The 18,291-nt window shown below is 45.6% G+C and overlaps 1 long non-coding RNA gene across 1 annotated transcript; it reads right to left on the bottom strand.

The window, feature by feature from the left end:
* Positions 1–204: 204 nt before the first annotated feature.
* Positions 205–17,638, bottom strand: LOC144825132 (uncharacterized). Its single transcript, XR_013609294.1, has 5 exons — positions 17,571–17,638; positions 16,922–16,987; positions 16,781–16,827; positions 6,322–6,635; positions 205–799 (listed from the first exon to the last, which is right to left on the bottom strand). It is a non-coding gene; the product is annotated as an uncharacterized LOC144825132 (long non-coding RNA).
* Between the last annotated feature and the right edge of the window lie 653 nt (positions 17,639–18,291).

Here is an 18,291-nt window from a genome sequence, read left to right on the forward strand (position 1 = left end):
CTCATTTAGCAAAAGGATTCATTCAACCATCTCAATTGCCAGTTTAATTTCCTCTAATCTTTGTCTAAAAGAAGGAAGGCAGTCAGTATATGTGGAATGATTACTGAGCCCTAAATCAAATAACTAAAACAAATCGTTATTATGGTTAACATTAGTTTTACTAGATCAAAGTAATATATTTTGATTGTTTGCTAGAATATATTGATACATTTGTTGTAGTTTACATTGATGACATTCTAGCATTTTCCAGCATGTTTGATTAATTAGTATTACAGAAACTAAGGGAAAACCATCTGCACATTAAAGCATGAACAATGTTCTCTTCATGTATCCAGGGTAGAATTTTCAGGTTTCATTCAGTTTTCTGATGGTTTAAAGATGGATCAAAGTAAGGTACATGCAGTTTTAGATTGGCCAGCTCCACAATCTGCCAAAGATATTCAGAGTTTTGGGGGGATTTAAAAACTTTTATCGAGGATTGATATAATATTTATCTGAAATTGTGACACATAATTCTAGACTTTTAAAGAAAGGAACCTCAAACTATTGTACAACTGAAGCAGAAGCAACATTCAATAATATAAATATTACTTCCGATTGTGTTCTAGACATCCAGATACAAGTTCACCTTTCTTCATTGAAGCAGACACTTTGAACATGTGTATAGGAACAATTAACAATATTATCGCAATTACATCCTGAGACCAGGCAACTGCATTCGGTAGCATTTTTCCCTATAAAGTTAAGTATCCTGAATGTCACAATCATATGCACATCAGCACCACTTGCAGAAAATGCACTAGAAGAAGAAAGGATGAAAAAAGTTGTCAAATATTGAGTCACAGGAAGAAATAGGCAGAAATAGCAGAATAATATTATGGAAGACAAAAGGGGCAGTTTTACAGCACTAAAATAAAACATGCTAAAACCAACATGCACAGCTTGTGGCACAGGTCAGGCCTGAGAACGAATATTAATATGGTTTCAAACTGCATTCAGCCAAATAAACCATTGCATTGTATAAGTCATCACACAGCCCTTGCATAGTTCTCCGAACATGAAACCAGCGAGTCATCTTTAAAGGAGACCTAATACTTCGCTCTACACTCTTCTGGGTATTTAGGCAGCTTGAAGACAGATTGTATTGCTTCCCAAACACAGCAGTTACTGAAGTCAACCCTTAGCGAAAGATGGAAGATTGTTGCTAATGACACATTGTAATGTAGTTAAATTATGGCAATAGGCAGGTTGCAGAATTTCTTTTCTACGTTTGGGTATATCTTTTGAGGCTTCATTGTCTCAAAGACCTAACATTTTATGTACAAATGGAAGTTTGATTTGTCCCTGTTGGTGTGCTGTAATAAGTTTGTGTTCCAACATGTTTGCATTATTGATTTTCTACAATAGAAACAAATATACATTTGCAGGAGCATTGCTAGATATCAGATGTCAGAGAAAGCAATCCTGAGCTAGATTAAATAATTTGACACATATTTAATAAGACCTGAGAAATGCTTAGAAAATTTGCATTTGATATTAATTGTAGGCTATTCATTAGAAAGATTATTTTTTTGTGTATGTGATCAGCTTCCTAGTCAGTAGTCTGTGCAGTGTTCTGTTTGAGCCACAGTAAGAAGCACATCGCAATCATCTATACTGCCGCCATGTGTGCTACTCAATGCTGATTACTAGCTACTTTCCCCTGAGGCGGAAGCCGGGGGCCTCTCTTCTATCCCTCATTATTGCTAAATATTGCTGAGCTTAGTGCGATTGTTTTTTAAAGGCTGTAAATATCGATACATTTTTAAAACACTGCCATTCACCTATTTTGCCGATCCTCGGACGAGATTACATCGTTCCAGGGCTCAGGCATTGGGTTCTCACTCCCGGCGCAGCTGATTGCAGCGCTGACGCCGGCTGGTAGAGGGCTAAGCCGCCATTTTAGGGGGAGGCAGGGCAGCGCTCCAGCTCTTGGACCCCTCCCGCCCTCCCATGTTACTTAAGGCGCCATTATCTGTAACTCTGGCTGATTACTAGCTACTTTCCCCTGAGGCAGAAGCCGGGGGCATCTCTTCTATCCCTCATTATTGCTAAATATTGCTGAGCTTAGTGCGATTGTTTTTTAAAGGCTGTAAATATTTTAATCGATACATTTTTAAAACACTGCCATTCACCTATTTTGCCGATCCTCAGACGAGATTACATCGTTCCAGGGCTCAGGCATTGGGTTCTCACTCCCGGCGCAGCTGATTGCAGCGCTGACGCCGGCTGGTAGAGGGCTAAGCCGCCATCTTAGGGGGAGGCAGGGCAGCGCTCCAGCTCTAGGACCCCTCCCGCCCTCCCATGTTACTTAAGGCGCCATTATCTGTAACTCTGGCTGATTACTAGCTACTTTCCCCTGAGGCGGAAGCCGGGGGCATCTCTTCTATCCCTCATTATTGTTAAATATTGCTGAGCTTAGTGCGATTGTTTTTTAAAGGCTGTAAATATTTTAATCGATACATTTTTAAAACACTGCCATTCACCTATTTTGCCGATCCTCAGACGAGATTACATCGTTCCAGGGCTCAGGCATTGGGTTCTCACTCCCGGCGCAGCTGATTGCAGCGCTGACGCCGGCTGGTAGAGGGCTAAGCCGCCATCTTAGGGGGAGGCAGGGTAGAGCTCCAGCTCTTGGACGCCTCCCACCCTCCTCCATAATGGAAATAAAAAAGAGGTCTTCCTGTCCGTGCAGCGGGCGAGTGCAGCGGGCACGCCCGCGCCTAGCCCCGGTCCCCCTGCCACTTTGACTATAAAAATCTGCTGGACTGCTAATCAGCTTCTTCAATTTAGACAAGGTATGTGCTCTCTAGCTGATTGCTGTTGCCCTCTTAGTTTAGAGGACCTGCCTTTTAAATGTACATGCTGTGAGTTCACGCTTACTTATCTATGGAGGCCGCTAAACCCCTTAGCTCCCCTAGGTTGACAAAGGCTGCAATAGTTAATTGTCGCTCCCTGCCTCGTCATGCTACTGAGATATGGCTATCAATAGATACTCAGGCCTGGGACGTCCTATTTCTTACAGAAACTTGGATTAAAGATACGTCCAAACCTGATATTCATTTGGCCACTCCCTCCGGCTACCGTTTGGTGGGTATTAATCGTGAGAACGATAAAACGGGAGGGGGTCTTGCCATTATTTTAAAGTCACATTTTACTTTGACGGTTAAGAAACTCCCCAATTTGGGACTTATTGAAGCCATGTATTTTACGATTTTAGATTCGTCCACTATTATTCTGGCTGGCATCTTGGTATATAATCCCCCCACTGCTTCAACGTCGTCACTTGCCACCCTTTTGCATACTATAGCTGATCTTTCCCTTAGACATGCTTACTTCACGGTATTGGGAGACTTTAACCTTCATGCTGACAATCCCTCCTGTGCCCAAGCCTCCTATTTAATTGAGACCTTGCAAGGACTAACTTTGCTTCAACTAGTTAAGGGCCCGACGCATACCGCAGGTCATACTCTTGACCTAATATTCACTAACCATCCTGGCATTTCCTCTCTCCCTTCACTGCTCCTCACTTGGTCGGACCATTTTCTGCTCCCTTTTGATCTCACTATCCCTACGTTGCCCCCACCTTCTACTTTGAATGGAGAGACTCGGAGAAAATGGCATAAAGTCACTTGTGACGCCATAGATCCCCGTTTTCTCTATCAATTTGATCTTTCTAGGGACCTCAACGAGGAAGTGGCGAAATACAACTCCGCTCTTTTAGCTGCAATTGACGTCATCTCCCCATTAAACCCGATTACTTCCTCTAGATCTAGGCCCTCTACTCCGTGGTTTTCCCCTGCTTTACGTGAGGAAAAAAGCCGGTGTAAGCAGCTGGAACGTAAATGGCGGCAGACCTATTACTCCGAGTCAAAATCAATATATAAGTCGGCCCTGAATAAATTTCAAAAATTAAAACGTTCCACGATGAGAGGTCACTTTTCACAGCTAATTAAGAATGCTGAGAATTCTCCCAAAATCCTTTTTAAAATAGTGAAGGATTTTGTCAACCCTCCTGCTTTGATGACTCAGAGTTCCCCTAGTCAGGCTCTTTGCAACGGGCTTTCTGATTTCTTTCAGGACAAAATTACTAAGCTTATCTCCCCATTTGAACCAGTCTTAGCCCCTTCTCTGATCGGCGATACTGATTCTCAGAAAGGCCTGTTTATCTCCTTTAAAGAGCTTACTCTCGAGACTGCCACCAAATCACTTATCCAATGTAAATCAGGGTCACCATTGGATCCGGCTCCCGCTAAGGTGATGGGCAATCTTGCCCCGGTTCTGGCTAGCCCTCTTCTTTCCATCTGGAATTCCTCGCTAAGCTCGGGTCAATTTCCCTTGGCTTGGAAACAGGCTATGCTAGTCCCAATCCTGAAAAAAACGGACGCGGATCCCTCTCAATTTTGCAACTACCGCCCGATTTCCCTTCTGCCTAAGCCAGCTAAGATCCTGGAAAAGGAGGCTCAGCGTCAACTGGCTCACTATTTGGAAGCCGACCAGCTGCTCCATGATTCACAGTCGGGATTTAGAACCGGCTATAGTACTGAGACTGCGCTTTTAGAGGTCTCAGAGACTATTCGTGAGTGTGTGGACAGGGGCGAGGAGGCCATGTTGGTCCTCCTCGACCTGTCCGCCGCTTTCGACACAGTGTCCCACGAAATACTTCTGGACCGTTTACGGCAGTTGGGAATTGGAGGCACGGTTCTGACTTGGATCAGATCGTTCCTTACCGGGCGGACGCAGAAGTTATTTCTCCGGCCCTTTGAATCAGAGGGTAAACCTCTTTTGTGTGGAGTGCCTCAGGGCTCTGCCCTGAGCCCTCTATTTTTTAGGCCCTCTGGCTAGGGTAGTGGAATCTTGGGGGGTCAGAGTGATCTCTTATGCTGATGATACTCAGCTTGTATTTTCATTCAGAGATCACTCTGACACCAATTTTTCCAATTTTCGCAACTGCCTTAGCAACATTTGTTCCTGGATTCCCACTAACCATCTAGTCCTAAATACTGACAAAACTGAGGTTTTATTTTATAACCAAAAAACGGCACTTCCCAGTACTTTGTGGTGGCCAACAGTATTGAATCCCCCTCCGGTCCCAGTCCAGACGGCTCGCAACCTGGGCTTCCAATTTGACAATGCCCTGTCTTGCAAATCCCAGATCAATAAGGTTTCATCAGCCTGTTTTGGCAAACTACGTATAATCAGGAAGATCTTTCCTTACCTCCCTTTGGATTCCCGTAAGACCATTGTCCATGCCCTGATCACGTCGCATTTGGACTATGCCAACAGTCTCTATGTCGGCGCCCCCCTTTACCTTATTGAACGTTTACAAATTGTACAAAACGCTGCTGCGAGACTGATCGGAAATATTCCTTTCCGCCACTCTGTATCATCCTACCGGAAAAAACTCCACTGGCTTCCCATCTCCCGCCGCATTCAGTTTAAAGCTATGATCCTGGCATTCCGTGCTCTCAACGGTTCAGGCCCGGTTTACCTGAAAAAGAGACTCAAGCTTTCTCAATCTGTCAGAACGTTGAGATCAAACAGCCTTCGTCTCTTGGTGGTGCCCAGATTTCGCCGCGCCAGGAGTGGGGGCAGAGCGTTCGGAGTAATTACAGCTAAACTCTGGAACAGCCTCCCATTGGATCTGAGGTTCAGTGAGTCGGAACCATTGTTCCGACGCAAACTCAAAACTTGGTTGTTTACCACTCTTTAAGCTACATTCCTCTCTTAGCATGTAATCAGTTAGCGCCGGGACACCCCCTTTTTGGGGGTAGCTGTGCGCTTTATAAGCTTCTTAAATAAATAAAAATAAATAAATTCTCCTGGGGTGTCCTCCAATCCTTGAAACTCCTGTGGAGATGAATCAGAATTTATTTATCTATTTATTTATTTAATGCAATTTTATATAGCGTAAACTTTACTCGAAGGTGTCAGAGCTCTTTACAAAAGGACCAGTTACATTACATAAGGACTTCAGAGTGCATGAGGTACATAAAAGATACTAACAGAAAAACTCTAAATTCATATAAGAATGATAGGAAGTACAAGTCTACTACATATCCTAGTGGTTAGACAGAGTTATATATATATACAAATTGCAAATTAACTCAAAGAAAAGATACAGAACAGATAAACTCTAAATGCACATAAGTCTACTACAGATACTAGTAGTTAGAGTTACATATATACAAGTTGCAAATTCACTCAAGATTACATTTTAATGAAAGTGGGTTAGGGTTGGATAAATAAAAAATACATATTTACACAGCATGATCTTCTCACCATTGTTTGGGTTCTTGCTTTCAGGCAGGTCTTCGTTGTGTTGTTTCACTCACGAGTGGTGATCTTGGGCCTGGTGGGATCCCAGAGCCGGTGATGTCCACAGCGCTTCACAAGCAGCAGGTGCAGTCCATAGCAGGGCTCCTCTTTGCCATGTTGTTTACAGGGACAGGCAGTCCCCCGCTGGCAGCAAGCGCTGCTCCCCCAAGCTGCGGGGCACCAAATGCGCTCATACAGCACCTACCAGCAACATGTGAAGTTCGCAGCAGGGCTCCTCCCCACCTCGGCGTCTACCTGAACAGGCAGACCTTGATCTGCTACAAAGGTTTGCCCAAGGACAATCTTTCATATGGCCACCTCCACCATAAAGTATGATGTTTCACAAAATGGCGGCAGTTGCAGTAAGTCAGAGTTTGGGCTCTGGAGCCCTACTGCGTGCAGCCCTCATTTTTTCGCACTCCCCTTATAAATCCCATTATATTCCATGGAATTTATATTTCGGCGGACAAGATATCCATCACCATTGTGATAGAGGAACACGTTCGCCGAGATCTAAATCAGGCCCATAGTCTGGGCATAGGTCTCATATTCCATATCATTATCCAGTACAGTGATTTGATAAACATATAAATTCATTCACAATCGAATACAAATCAAAAATCAGAATATTACTCTTTGTGGTCCCTATTCCCCTTAGTATTCTCCAGTCCATTTGTCCATAATTATGGTGGACCTTGAATATTCGGATGGGCAATAAGGGCATTTTATCAAAAATGCTTTTTGGCATTCCCATGGAAGATCCAATAAGTTGTGCCAATCTCGTCTTTCCTGAGGCCACTATTGCCGTCTCAGACCCACTCTCACAGACTGGTCCTCTCTTTTGGCTACGCAACATTTGAACAATAATGTTTAAAATAGATCTGCACAAACACCTCCTAGACCCAATATCATTCTGACCAGCATTTCAATAGTGACTCCCTCCCTTTAATCAGCAGCCTTTTCGGTAACCCGGCTCTACTGTGAAAGACTATTTTCTTGCTTTAAACCCTTTAGAGACCACTGCCTTTTCTCACAATTTAACAAATGTTCAGACTGACACCCTGAATTCCAGTCATTACCATGACTTCTCATGCTCTCCAGTCCATATCACAATCTCTGCAGTCGCACAACATAAAATCAAAAGCGCTGTTGTTCGGGGGGGCTTGGCCGGCTGCAAGATGGCCACACCTTGAGCTTAAAAATCTGACAAGATCCTGCAGGCATCTCTGTCTTACCTGCACTTCAATGCTGTATCCAGTATCCGCACAGTGAGAGGCGCTGGCTCCCTGCGAGGACCGTTCCAACTCCCTCAGGAGCTGCTCTGGCCCCTGGCGCCACACACTGCTGGAGGGCAAACCGGAAACAGTGAATCGAGGCATCGGGTGAGTGGTGACACCTCTGGGGCTATTGCTGGCAGGGTTGGGGGCCCGCTAGTTATACCGCCCAGCCTGGGGCACCGCGACCTAGGTGCCATTTGATTTCATACTCTTCCCCGGCCGCATCTGATGGCGGCCGCTGGCACCCGGACCCGGTGTCGGGAACGGCGGGCCCCCGGCGACTACTCGCTGGTTGCGGCCTCTGCTTGGTGCGTGCCCCCCCTTGCCTTCCCCACCGCCCTGCTGATTGTGCACCGACTGTGATCACCCATCCCTGCGACTGATTCTCCCAGAGGCCTGTCTGTGCCTTGATTTCCTTGCCCTCGGTCCCGGGTTCCCCCCTGCACGTTCTGCTGTGGGGGGACAAAGTGAAGTTGCCTTGCGGTTGCCTGGTTATACATCAATGCAGATAACTTCTGCACAGGCCTTGTTAGCCATTGCTGCACCCATCCTAGCTACCCGCTCCCGGCCACTTGGGTCTCTACACGTGGATCCCCACGCGGAGCGTCTTTCCGCCTTCGCTGGTGGTGCTTGGATCTCTACGAGTCCCTAAGTGGCGCCGGCCTGGGGGACACACCTGTGCCTTCCCTCCTCACCTTGACCTACCTGCCCTACATGCCCCTGATGCCAGCAGTGCGGGGGGCGTCATCATGCTGGTTAGCTCTATCTGTGCGTTGTGCCACCATTTTGGGACTGTACTTGTGGAGCCGGTTTCCCCCTCTCCACATTTTGCGCTGGTCTTCTGCGGGGGTCTCTCCTGCTGGTGTGGGTTGCCCCCCTTGCTGCTGCCCTTCTGCCATCAACAACTCTGCGAGCTGGTGGGCTTCCCTCAGATCGGCCTGAACTCTGCTGGGCCCCTGCTGTTTTTCTTCCTTCGTCCGGCGACTGGATGAGTTGTTAATTTGCGGGTCACTGTCTGCCCAGCTACACGTACGCTCTTGCTGTCCTCTGTGCTCTACACCACATTTGAGGCCTCTCAGCCGCACTATTGCCTACCTCTGCTGTGGTTGTTGGGTTGGTTCCCTACACCCGCTGCATCTGACCTGATTTAGAGCCCTCATGTCTGCCCCGCCATTCCTCTGCATCAGACGGTCGGGGTTCTACGCAGCATGGGAAAGTCAGATCCGAAGCAGCCCAAGATCGCCTTTGACCTCCGTAGGTCCTCCCGCCAGGACGGCTCCAGTTCTGAAGGTGGTGACCCCACCACCTCCATGGAGGCACCCCTCTCCCGTGACGATGACCTAAAAGCAATCATGCTGGATGTTAAGTCAATGATGACTGGCATCGCTACTCAGCTAGACCAACTCTCGGTCTGCCTGGACTCAGTAAAAACCTGTGTAGACACCCATGACAATCCCTTACTACACGTCGAGTCCAGGGTATCTGATGCCGAGGATGCCGCCACACAAGACCGTCAAAAATTGCTCCAAATGGACAAAATCCTGGCGATAATCCAGGAAAAAAACGAGGATTTGGAAACGCTCCCGACGGAGCAATCAATATCTCCCGCATGGAGGACTATGTGGAGAATTTGGCTACGGAACTTTTCGGCTATGTCCTCTCCTCAGTGTTAGTTGTGGAACGTGCACACCGCTTCCTTGGCCCCCGTCCTGGTCCTGGGCTGCGACCACGACCTATCATCGCTAAATGGTTAAACTACCGGGACCGGGACGCCATACTTCGTGCTGCACGGGACAGAGGCACCATCACCCATCAGGGTAACTCTCTTTCTTTCTATCCGGATTACGCCCTCGCCGTCCAGGCGGGAATTTTTACCTGCCAAGCGAATCCTACAGAAACATGAGGTCTCATACTCCCTGGCATACCCAGCCAAGCTGAGTGTCCATCAGGGTGCTAAAACTCTTGTCTTTCCTGACCCCAGGGAGGCCCTGGCGTTCGCTAAGAAGCTTGAGAAATCGGCACACTCACCGTCATCCAAATCCTTGTCCGAAGCTGCTGATTGCCTCAGTGACAATGACTGAAGTGTTGTAACCAGATTGATGTTTCCTTTCTCTGATGCCTGTTTTCACTTTAGCTTGGCCGCCCTGCTTCTATGTAGGGGAGTATGCCTAGCCCTGCCATGCCCCTACGGGATGATTTCCTATTGTATTGTTGTTCCTCCCCTTCCTAGTTGTGGATTCCCGGGGTGGGGTGGGTTGGATTCTCAGCCTGATTGGGGAGTTGGAGTGGGTGTGGGGGTTATTCTACTGCTTCTCATTGGATGTAGAAGTTGGGGGAGTAGGATCGGGGTGGGGGTGGGGGGAATGTTTTCATTGATGCTTTTGAGGGTAGACGGGTTGGGTAGGGTTGGGAGTTACTCTGGGTTTATTCTTTTCCCCCTGGAATTGGGGCTGTGTTTGGTCATTATTTGGACTATCTTTATTGTTTGATCTTCGACACCGCATTGTGCTTCCTTTCTTCCTTTGCCATAAGTCACATGATATTACTCTCCCATGTATGCACGGTTCCTTCTGTCCCTCTCACCTCCTGTGGGATACAATCACCTAGTCTATGCGCTCTGGGCGTCTCTCCTTTCCGCTGGCTTGTTCCACTCTCTAACTTCATATTAAACACATCTTTGTCTGTGGGAGCTCCCCCTGTTGCCCGGCCTGCTGGCGTCCTTACCGTATGATGCACCGTCTGCCTACTCGCGGCGTTTCCCACTTGCGCTGCGTACCATTACGAAAATGGCCACTGCGACATGACTGACACTGTCTGCTGGACCTGGAATGTCCGTGGTTTGAATGACCACCGTAAGGCCAGGCTGATTCACTCACACTCACAGAGCCATAGGGTAGACATTTGTCTCTTAAAAGACACACACTTATTGTCTGGGTCCCTCTCAAACCGAATCTATGACATAATATCGACAGACAGAATATATACATACCAAATTATCGAAACAAAAATATCGACATCAAAAATATCAGTTATATCTTCATAAAGGTAAGTACAAAAATATCGAGAGAAAAAATATCGTAGTACAAAAATATCGAAATTATAAATATCGTTTTTTAAATGTATTAATAATAATGTAAACATTATTTTTAAATACATATAATTTTACAAATATTAAATAAAAACATTAGAACATATTTAAAAAATAATAACTAATACATATACATTTAAAATAAATTAAAAACTCTACATATAAATTAATATATATACTTACTCCACATATTGCAACAGTGGGAAAAGCGTTGGATAGCGTAGGGGTAAAAATTACTATTCCCACTCCAGAGGGTGCAACAGTAGGGAAAACGTTGAATAGCGTAGGGGTAAAAATTACTATTCACACTCCAGAGGGTGCAACAGTAGAGAAAGCGTTGGATAGCATAGGGGTAAAAATTACTATTCCCACTCCAGAGAGTGCAACAGTAGGGAAAGCGTTGGATAGCGTAGGGGTAAAAATTACTATTCCCACTCCAGAGGGTGCAACAGTAGGGAAAGCGTTGGATAGCGTAGGGGTAAACATTACTATTCCCACTCCAGAGGGTGCAACAGTAGGGAAAGCGTTGGATAGCGTAGGGGTAAAAATTACTATTCCCACTCCAAAGGGTGCAACAGTAGGGAAAGCGTTGGATAGCAAAGGGGTAAAAATTACTATTCCCACTCCAAAGGGTGCAACAGTAGGGAAAGCCTTGGATAGCGTAGGGTAAAAAATTACTATTCCCACTCCAGAGGGTGCAACAGTAGGGAAAGCGTTGGATAGCGTAGGGGTAAAAATTACTATTCCCACTCCAGAGGGTGCAACAGTAGGGAAAGCGTTGGATAGCATTGGGGTAAAAATTACTTCCCACACTACTCCCCCTTTAACACACAACACACTACACATACAAAAAAACACAATTAATATAAATATCAATTAATCAATTAAGAACAAATAATATTATTAAATTGATGTAATTATAAATGTACTAATTAACACATATTAACTACCAATTAATTAACAATAAATACCAATAAATAAATACAATCTCTTTCATTAATTAAATTTAATTATATCACACCCTATTCCCCTATAAACACACAACCCACTACACATAAATAAATCACATCATTTAATCACTTAATAATAATTAATTACCAATTAATTATTAATTAACAATAACAAAAAATGTAATATATTAGCACATTAACTCTAATTAATTTAATTAACTAATTAATAATAATTATTCACCAATTAATTATTAATTAACAATAACAAAAAATTAAATATATTAGCACATTAACTCTAATTAATTTAATTAACTAATTAATAATAATTAATTACCAATTAATTTTTAATTAACAATAACAAAAATAGTAAATACTACTACATTAACTCTAATTAATTCATTTAACTAATGAATAATAATTAATTACCAATTAATTATTAATAAAAACTATTTTTTTTAATATTAATTAATTAATTATTATTAAATTACTTCCCACCCTATTCCCCTACAAACCCACAACCCGCTCTGATACTAAAACGCAAAATGTAAACAAAATTACTAATTTCCAAACATACATTAAAAAACATATTTAACAAACATATAAACAACATAATAAAATACATAACACTCAACAAAATTTCGATATTAGTAAATTTCGATATTAGTAACATACATACCTTAAAAACTATATATTTTGCACATCGATATTCTATACCATCGAAATTAAAACATCGATATTATTGTATGTCGATATTTTAATTTCGATATTTTGTCTCTCTACCTCTCAAAACACTAGGTGCGTTACTGGGGGGAATCACACTCATCTTGTTATTCATCTTATGCAAGGGGGTCTCCATTTTGATTCGCAGAGGCCTCCCCTGGCACACTTCTCAGGCACTCACTGATCCCGAGGGCAGGTACGTCATTTTGCACGGCTCCCTACTGGCCCAGCATGTGGTGATAGCTGCGGTCTACGGTTCCAATTCGGATGACCCGGACTTTTTTAACCACATATGGCACCTCATCTCCGCGGGTGGCCCGGCGGCTGTTATCTGGGGAGGGGACTTTAACGTCACTCTATGTGCGGCACTCGACCGGTCTGGTCCCCATTTGTTTCATCCGCGCACCAATGCGGCCCTTACATCCATACTAACTGACAACTCATTTGTTGATTCCTGGCGCCATGTGTGGCCGGATGCCCATGAGGGAACCTGTGTTACTGGCGCTAGGGTCTGCTGGGCGTGCATAGATTTATGGTTTACCTCCCCGGATGTCCTAACCTGGCTCACTGATGTGACCCACATGGCGCACACTTTCTCAGATCATGCGCTGGTTCAGATTTGTCTTCGCCTCCCACACTCCCCGCAGCGTACATTCACTTAGCGACTTCCCCCCAAAGCACTCAGAGACACTGTATTCTGTGTGGACATTCAAACTGCCATTACTAATTATTTTGAACTGAATGTGGGATCCGTTGACTCTGCGTCAGTACTCTGGGAAGGTTTTAAGACAGTCTTTCGGGGAGAGTATATCTCTAAGCAGGCCGGCATCCTTCGTTCCATCCGCACCACTCTTGCAAAGCTGGAGGCTGAAATTAAGACTCTGGATGCAGTCCAGGCCGCCCACCCCAGTCCTGAGGCTCTTGCAGCTATACGCCAAAAACTCACAGAATTCTCTGAAGAAGCGGACAGAGAGCTTGCCTTTTTGGGCAGGTAGGGTCGGGCTCGTCGCTTCGGTGAAGGGGACTGTCCCGGGAGAACTTTAGGTAACATTTATGCCCTCCTATATTACGCCTCTTAGTGATGGGGGTTCGGCTAGAACCACCTCTCCGGAGGAGATTAAGTCCCACTTTCTGGACTTTTATTCACAACGTTATACTGCTGGTTCCCCCAGTCACGCAATACCTCTTCCGGCTTCCTTTTACAAAACATGTGCTGATCTCTTAGAACCACACTTGGCATCTATGTAATGAATCCTTTGATAATGGCCTCTTCCCTCAGTCTCTACGTGAAGCTATGATAGATTGCTCCTCAAACCCGATAAGCCAGCCGATCGCCTCGATCCCTCACTTTAAATAACATTGATAATATTATTTTGGCCAAATTGATCTCCTCTCGCCTTTTGTTACTTATGCCCCTCATTGCGCTCTCGGACCAATCTGGTTTTATTCCCGGCAGAGCTTCCTCGCGCAACCTCCGTACAATCTTTTCAGTTCTACACCAGATTAACCCAGACCTTCCCGCAGTCGCTGCCCTGCTGGATGCTACAAAGGTGCTTGACACGCTCAAGTGACCCTTTTATTCTATATTCTACCGCACATGGGCTTCAGTAATATATTTATACATAAGATAATGCTCCTGTACACCAGCCCCTCAGCCCGCCTCCGCATCAACTGACAGATCTCTGCCCCTATACGCATCGGACGCGGTACCCGGCAGGGGTGTCCTCTATCGCCCATGCTTTTCGCTATTATGATGGAGCCCTTGGCTGCCAGACTTCGGCAGCACCACACCCAGAGTGGAATTGGTTTTTCAGCTCGCTTCCTCCTCGTCTCAATGTACGCAGACGATGTAACCTTGTATCCGTTATCCCCAGGAAAATCTTAGCCCCCTTGTCCGGGAAATTATACGCTTTGGCGGACTTTCCGGCATACAGGTAAATTGGAGCAAGTCTGTGCTGTTCCCTCTGATTGACGCCACCAAGCTATTCACACCGGATTTTCCTTTTGTGTGGGCGTCGGATCATACCCGCTATCTGGGCATCTGGTTGAGCAGGGATCTGGACGAACTCTGGAAATCCAACTTCGGGCGTGCGGTGGATTGGCTGGAGTCCAAGATCCCGACTTGGAATCGTCTGCCGTTATCTCTGGCCGGCTGAATAGCCATCGCCAAGATGGTGGTTCTGCCGAAATTTCTCTATCTATTTTCTAATGTCCCTATCCTCTTTACTGCTAATTTTTTTGCAAACTGTGTTCCTTAATGATTTCACTTGTCTGGGCGGGTAAACAACCAAGAGTTGCGTATGACATTCTCACTCTCCCTATGTCTGTCGGTGGGTTAGGCGCTCCTGATTTCAAGATTTATGAATTATGCGCCCAGGCCAGCATCCTGCACTTCTGGATTCATCCCACCCCTACCGGCCACACGTGGCCGTTTAGACAGATATTGCATCTCCCTGGCCGCTGGCCACAGCATTATTTGCCCCGGCGGTACGCCAGCGGGTGGAGGTGAATACGGTTGAGACACTGCGCTGGGTCTGGTCTGGTCTGCGCCGGCTCTCCGATCTACCTTACTTTCTGCTAACGCAATGCCAATAGTACAACACCCTGATTTTCCCCCACTTCAGCCTTCGGGCATGTCTAGGCATACTGTGCACCTGGGTTTGCGGACGGTGGCAGACTTATACCCGGGGAACACGTTTAACTCTCTGCCTGATTCCTCTGGCCCGCTGGACACGCTTGTATTATACCAGCTGCGTGCTATCTGTCGGAAGCTGCACCCTACATTCCCTCACCCCCGTCCCCAATAGCGGCTTTTGATTTCATATACACATCCTGGACACCACACAAAATAGTCACCAAATTATATGCCCTCACTCTGGCGTCCACCTCTATCTCTACAGATCTGGTGCACGCGTCGCGTTGTTCGCGGACCTTGGCATGGACATTTCGCAGGCTGACTGGCTTTACTGCTGCAATCAGATGAAGAAACTGTCACCAAATTACCGACTTCGTCTGATACACTTCAAGTATTTACACAGACTATACCGCACTCCTGCCTAGCTCCACAAACTTGGACTTATACCCAGTAACACCTGCATGCACCGCGCTGCCCCTCCTGCGGACTTTGCGCATTTGGCACGGTTATGCCCTAAGGTTTCTGAGTTCTGGCAGGCGGTATGTTCTGCTATCTCTGAAATTACGAGCACGTCGGTGCAACCTGACCCTCCCCTGTGCCCACTGGGCTTTGTCAATTTCTGTCCAGATGTTTCTCGCCGCCTGATTGCGATGCTGCTGGTCCTTGCCAGGTGTAGGGTGGCCATGTGCTGGGGTCGTAGACCTGCGCCTAGGGTCGAGAGCTGGCTGGAGGACGCCTCTAGGTGTCAGACTCTGCCATCGCAATTCTGGGATTTACTACCTGCGAGGTCCCGTCCTATTGACATATGGGGATCCTTGGTCACTTACCTCCATTCCTGTGCCCCCTTCAGTGGTACTGCCTGTCCCGGGCTCCCTGCAGGCACCCCGCCTGCGGCGGCCGCTGGTGCTGGTCAGTAATTGCCTTCCCTTCCCTCTCTGTCCCCCCAGCCCGCAGTGCTTCCCACTGGCTCTGTAGCCGTGTTTATGACCCACACTGTGAGAGGGACACACCGTGCAACCTTATTGTATTTACAATGCCACAACAGAATTGTTTCCTGCATGAAGGAGGTGCTTCACATTTCTGATGTTTGGCTCGAAACTTACTGTGTACTCGGATCTGTTATGTCGCACAATGTAATGTAGAGAACACCGAAAACCTAGGGGTCTAGATGAGAAACTATCTCAGTCTGTCATAATGGTCTAAACAATACCTAAATGACTCCAAATTGTTGAAAGAGAGTGGGACAAAAATAGCAGATATAGTGTCTGTAGTGTTTAGTGAGTAGAACCCAAGAGGTATTCAGAGGATTCCCATCAAAAACCTGCGATGATCAATATTATCATTTGGTTATCCATCATAGGTAATGAGGTCTTTTGATCATTGAGACCATTTTCTTACCTAGTACCATGGCTGGGTACCTCCCATAAACACTTTTTAACCAAATAGTAATAAGATGATGGGTTATAGTGCAGTGCAAAAAAATTAAAGGTGGTGAATGATAAAACAGGATAGAAGACAGGAGAGAAAAATTTAATGAGAATCTGCCCTCTTCCTGATTCAAAACAAGAACAGTGCAAGATAGCAGTGTTAAACAAATAACTGCATAAAAGCCAACATGTTTCGGCCTCAATGGGAAAGACGCAAGGCTTTCTTCAGGGCTTCTGTTCGTAACGTTGCTACTGCAAAGTGAAGACGTCACATGAGAGAACTCAGTTGACAGAAGGAATAGTGAAGTGAAAAATCAAAAGGATACTATAAATCAGTAGCATATCCTCCGTGTCTGTAGATGATTCAATGCATCTATAATCACAAAACACAAGACAAACAAAATATTTGCAATGTACCACTTTAACATCTCAAATGAGAAACAGTAAAAATTAATTATAGCACTCACCCAGCATGACCGGGGATTGATCCTCACCTCACCTGGACACACACTCAGGGATAATGAGGCCACGATCTAGAAAAAGTAATGATACGGGTGCATAGTGCAGGTAGGTGAAATAGCTTAATTACACTCTAATCTGCATCAATATAAGCATTCCTGACATTATCCTCAACTTAATGTTCAAAAAACCAAATAAAGAAACCTCAGCATCTAAGGGCTCAAGCCTCTCTAGAGGTCTCCCAAGTTACACTCCATGGCTTTGCAAGCCTTGTAATCCACAAAGATTTGTAAATTACAAAACCTGTTGTATCTGAATGTGAAGTGTCCACCACGAAAAACCACTAGATTAACTGTCTACCAAGGCTAATTTGCAACTACCAAGTCGTCAGAGTAGCGCTAAGGCATACCTGTCCGTCGTTGCCTCTGGCAGGACCCGAGCTGAGGGGGAGGCAACGAACCGGACTGGTACGTGGTGTCAAATAGAGTGCAAACGTCGCGCCGTGTCCAATAGGCATCGCGCTGTTCAGAACGGAGGAAAAACCGGAAGGCGTCACCTCATATTATTACTAGAACATTCTCATTAATGCCTCGACCTAAAGGTAACAAAATATAATAATTATCGCAGGGAAAAACGAAAAGTCTTACAGTAACTCACCCTGTTCCAAGAGCGTCTCTGTTAGTGTTGAGACGAAAGGTCGAGTGAGGCGCGTAGTCCTGCGAGGCTCACAGGACTACAGAGTGATGTCATTCAGCTGGCTCGTGTAGTTCTTGGGCTACGCGCATGCGCAACCTAGTCAACCAAGCTCGTGTAGACAATTATTGACGCGCTCAATATCACTAATTCCAAACGAGTAACTCATTCCTTGTTAAAAACTTGTGCCCTAGCGATACACTCTTCGGCATGGTATCATATTAAGTCAACAGACCATGCAGTGTAGTTCTTGGGCTACGCGCCTGCGCAACCTAGTCACCCAAGCTCGTGCAGACAATTATTGAAGCGTTCAATATCACTAATTCCAAATGAGGTGTCCTTGTATTGCTGGAAGATCCCAGAGGGTGCCACTCATCTCCGTCAGTGTCTCTTTTGGGCGGGTGTGTACCAGACTTGTAGAACGACCCAACTGGACATAGGAACCAATCGTCCTTGGTTACTAAAATGGTTTTCTAAGGGATGATCTATTCATTAAATCACCATGTTTATCACTGTTGCATGCTGCCTCTTTTACTTAAAGGACGGCACATAAATATAAGTATATCATAACCAGACATGATTTTAGCCACTGCAGGGTCTGTTGACTTAATATGATACCATGCCGAAGAGTGTATCGCTAGGGCACGAGTTTTTAACAAGGAATGAATCACTGAGCCGTCATTTT

The sequence above is a fragment of the Lissotriton helveticus genome, chromosome 3_1, assembly GCF_964261635.1.
Source record: "Lissotriton helveticus chromosome 3_1, aLisHel1.1, whole genome shotgun sequence".
In the NCBI taxonomy this organism is placed as follows: domain Eukaryota; kingdom Metazoa; phylum Chordata; class Amphibia; order Caudata; family Salamandridae; genus Lissotriton; species Lissotriton helveticus.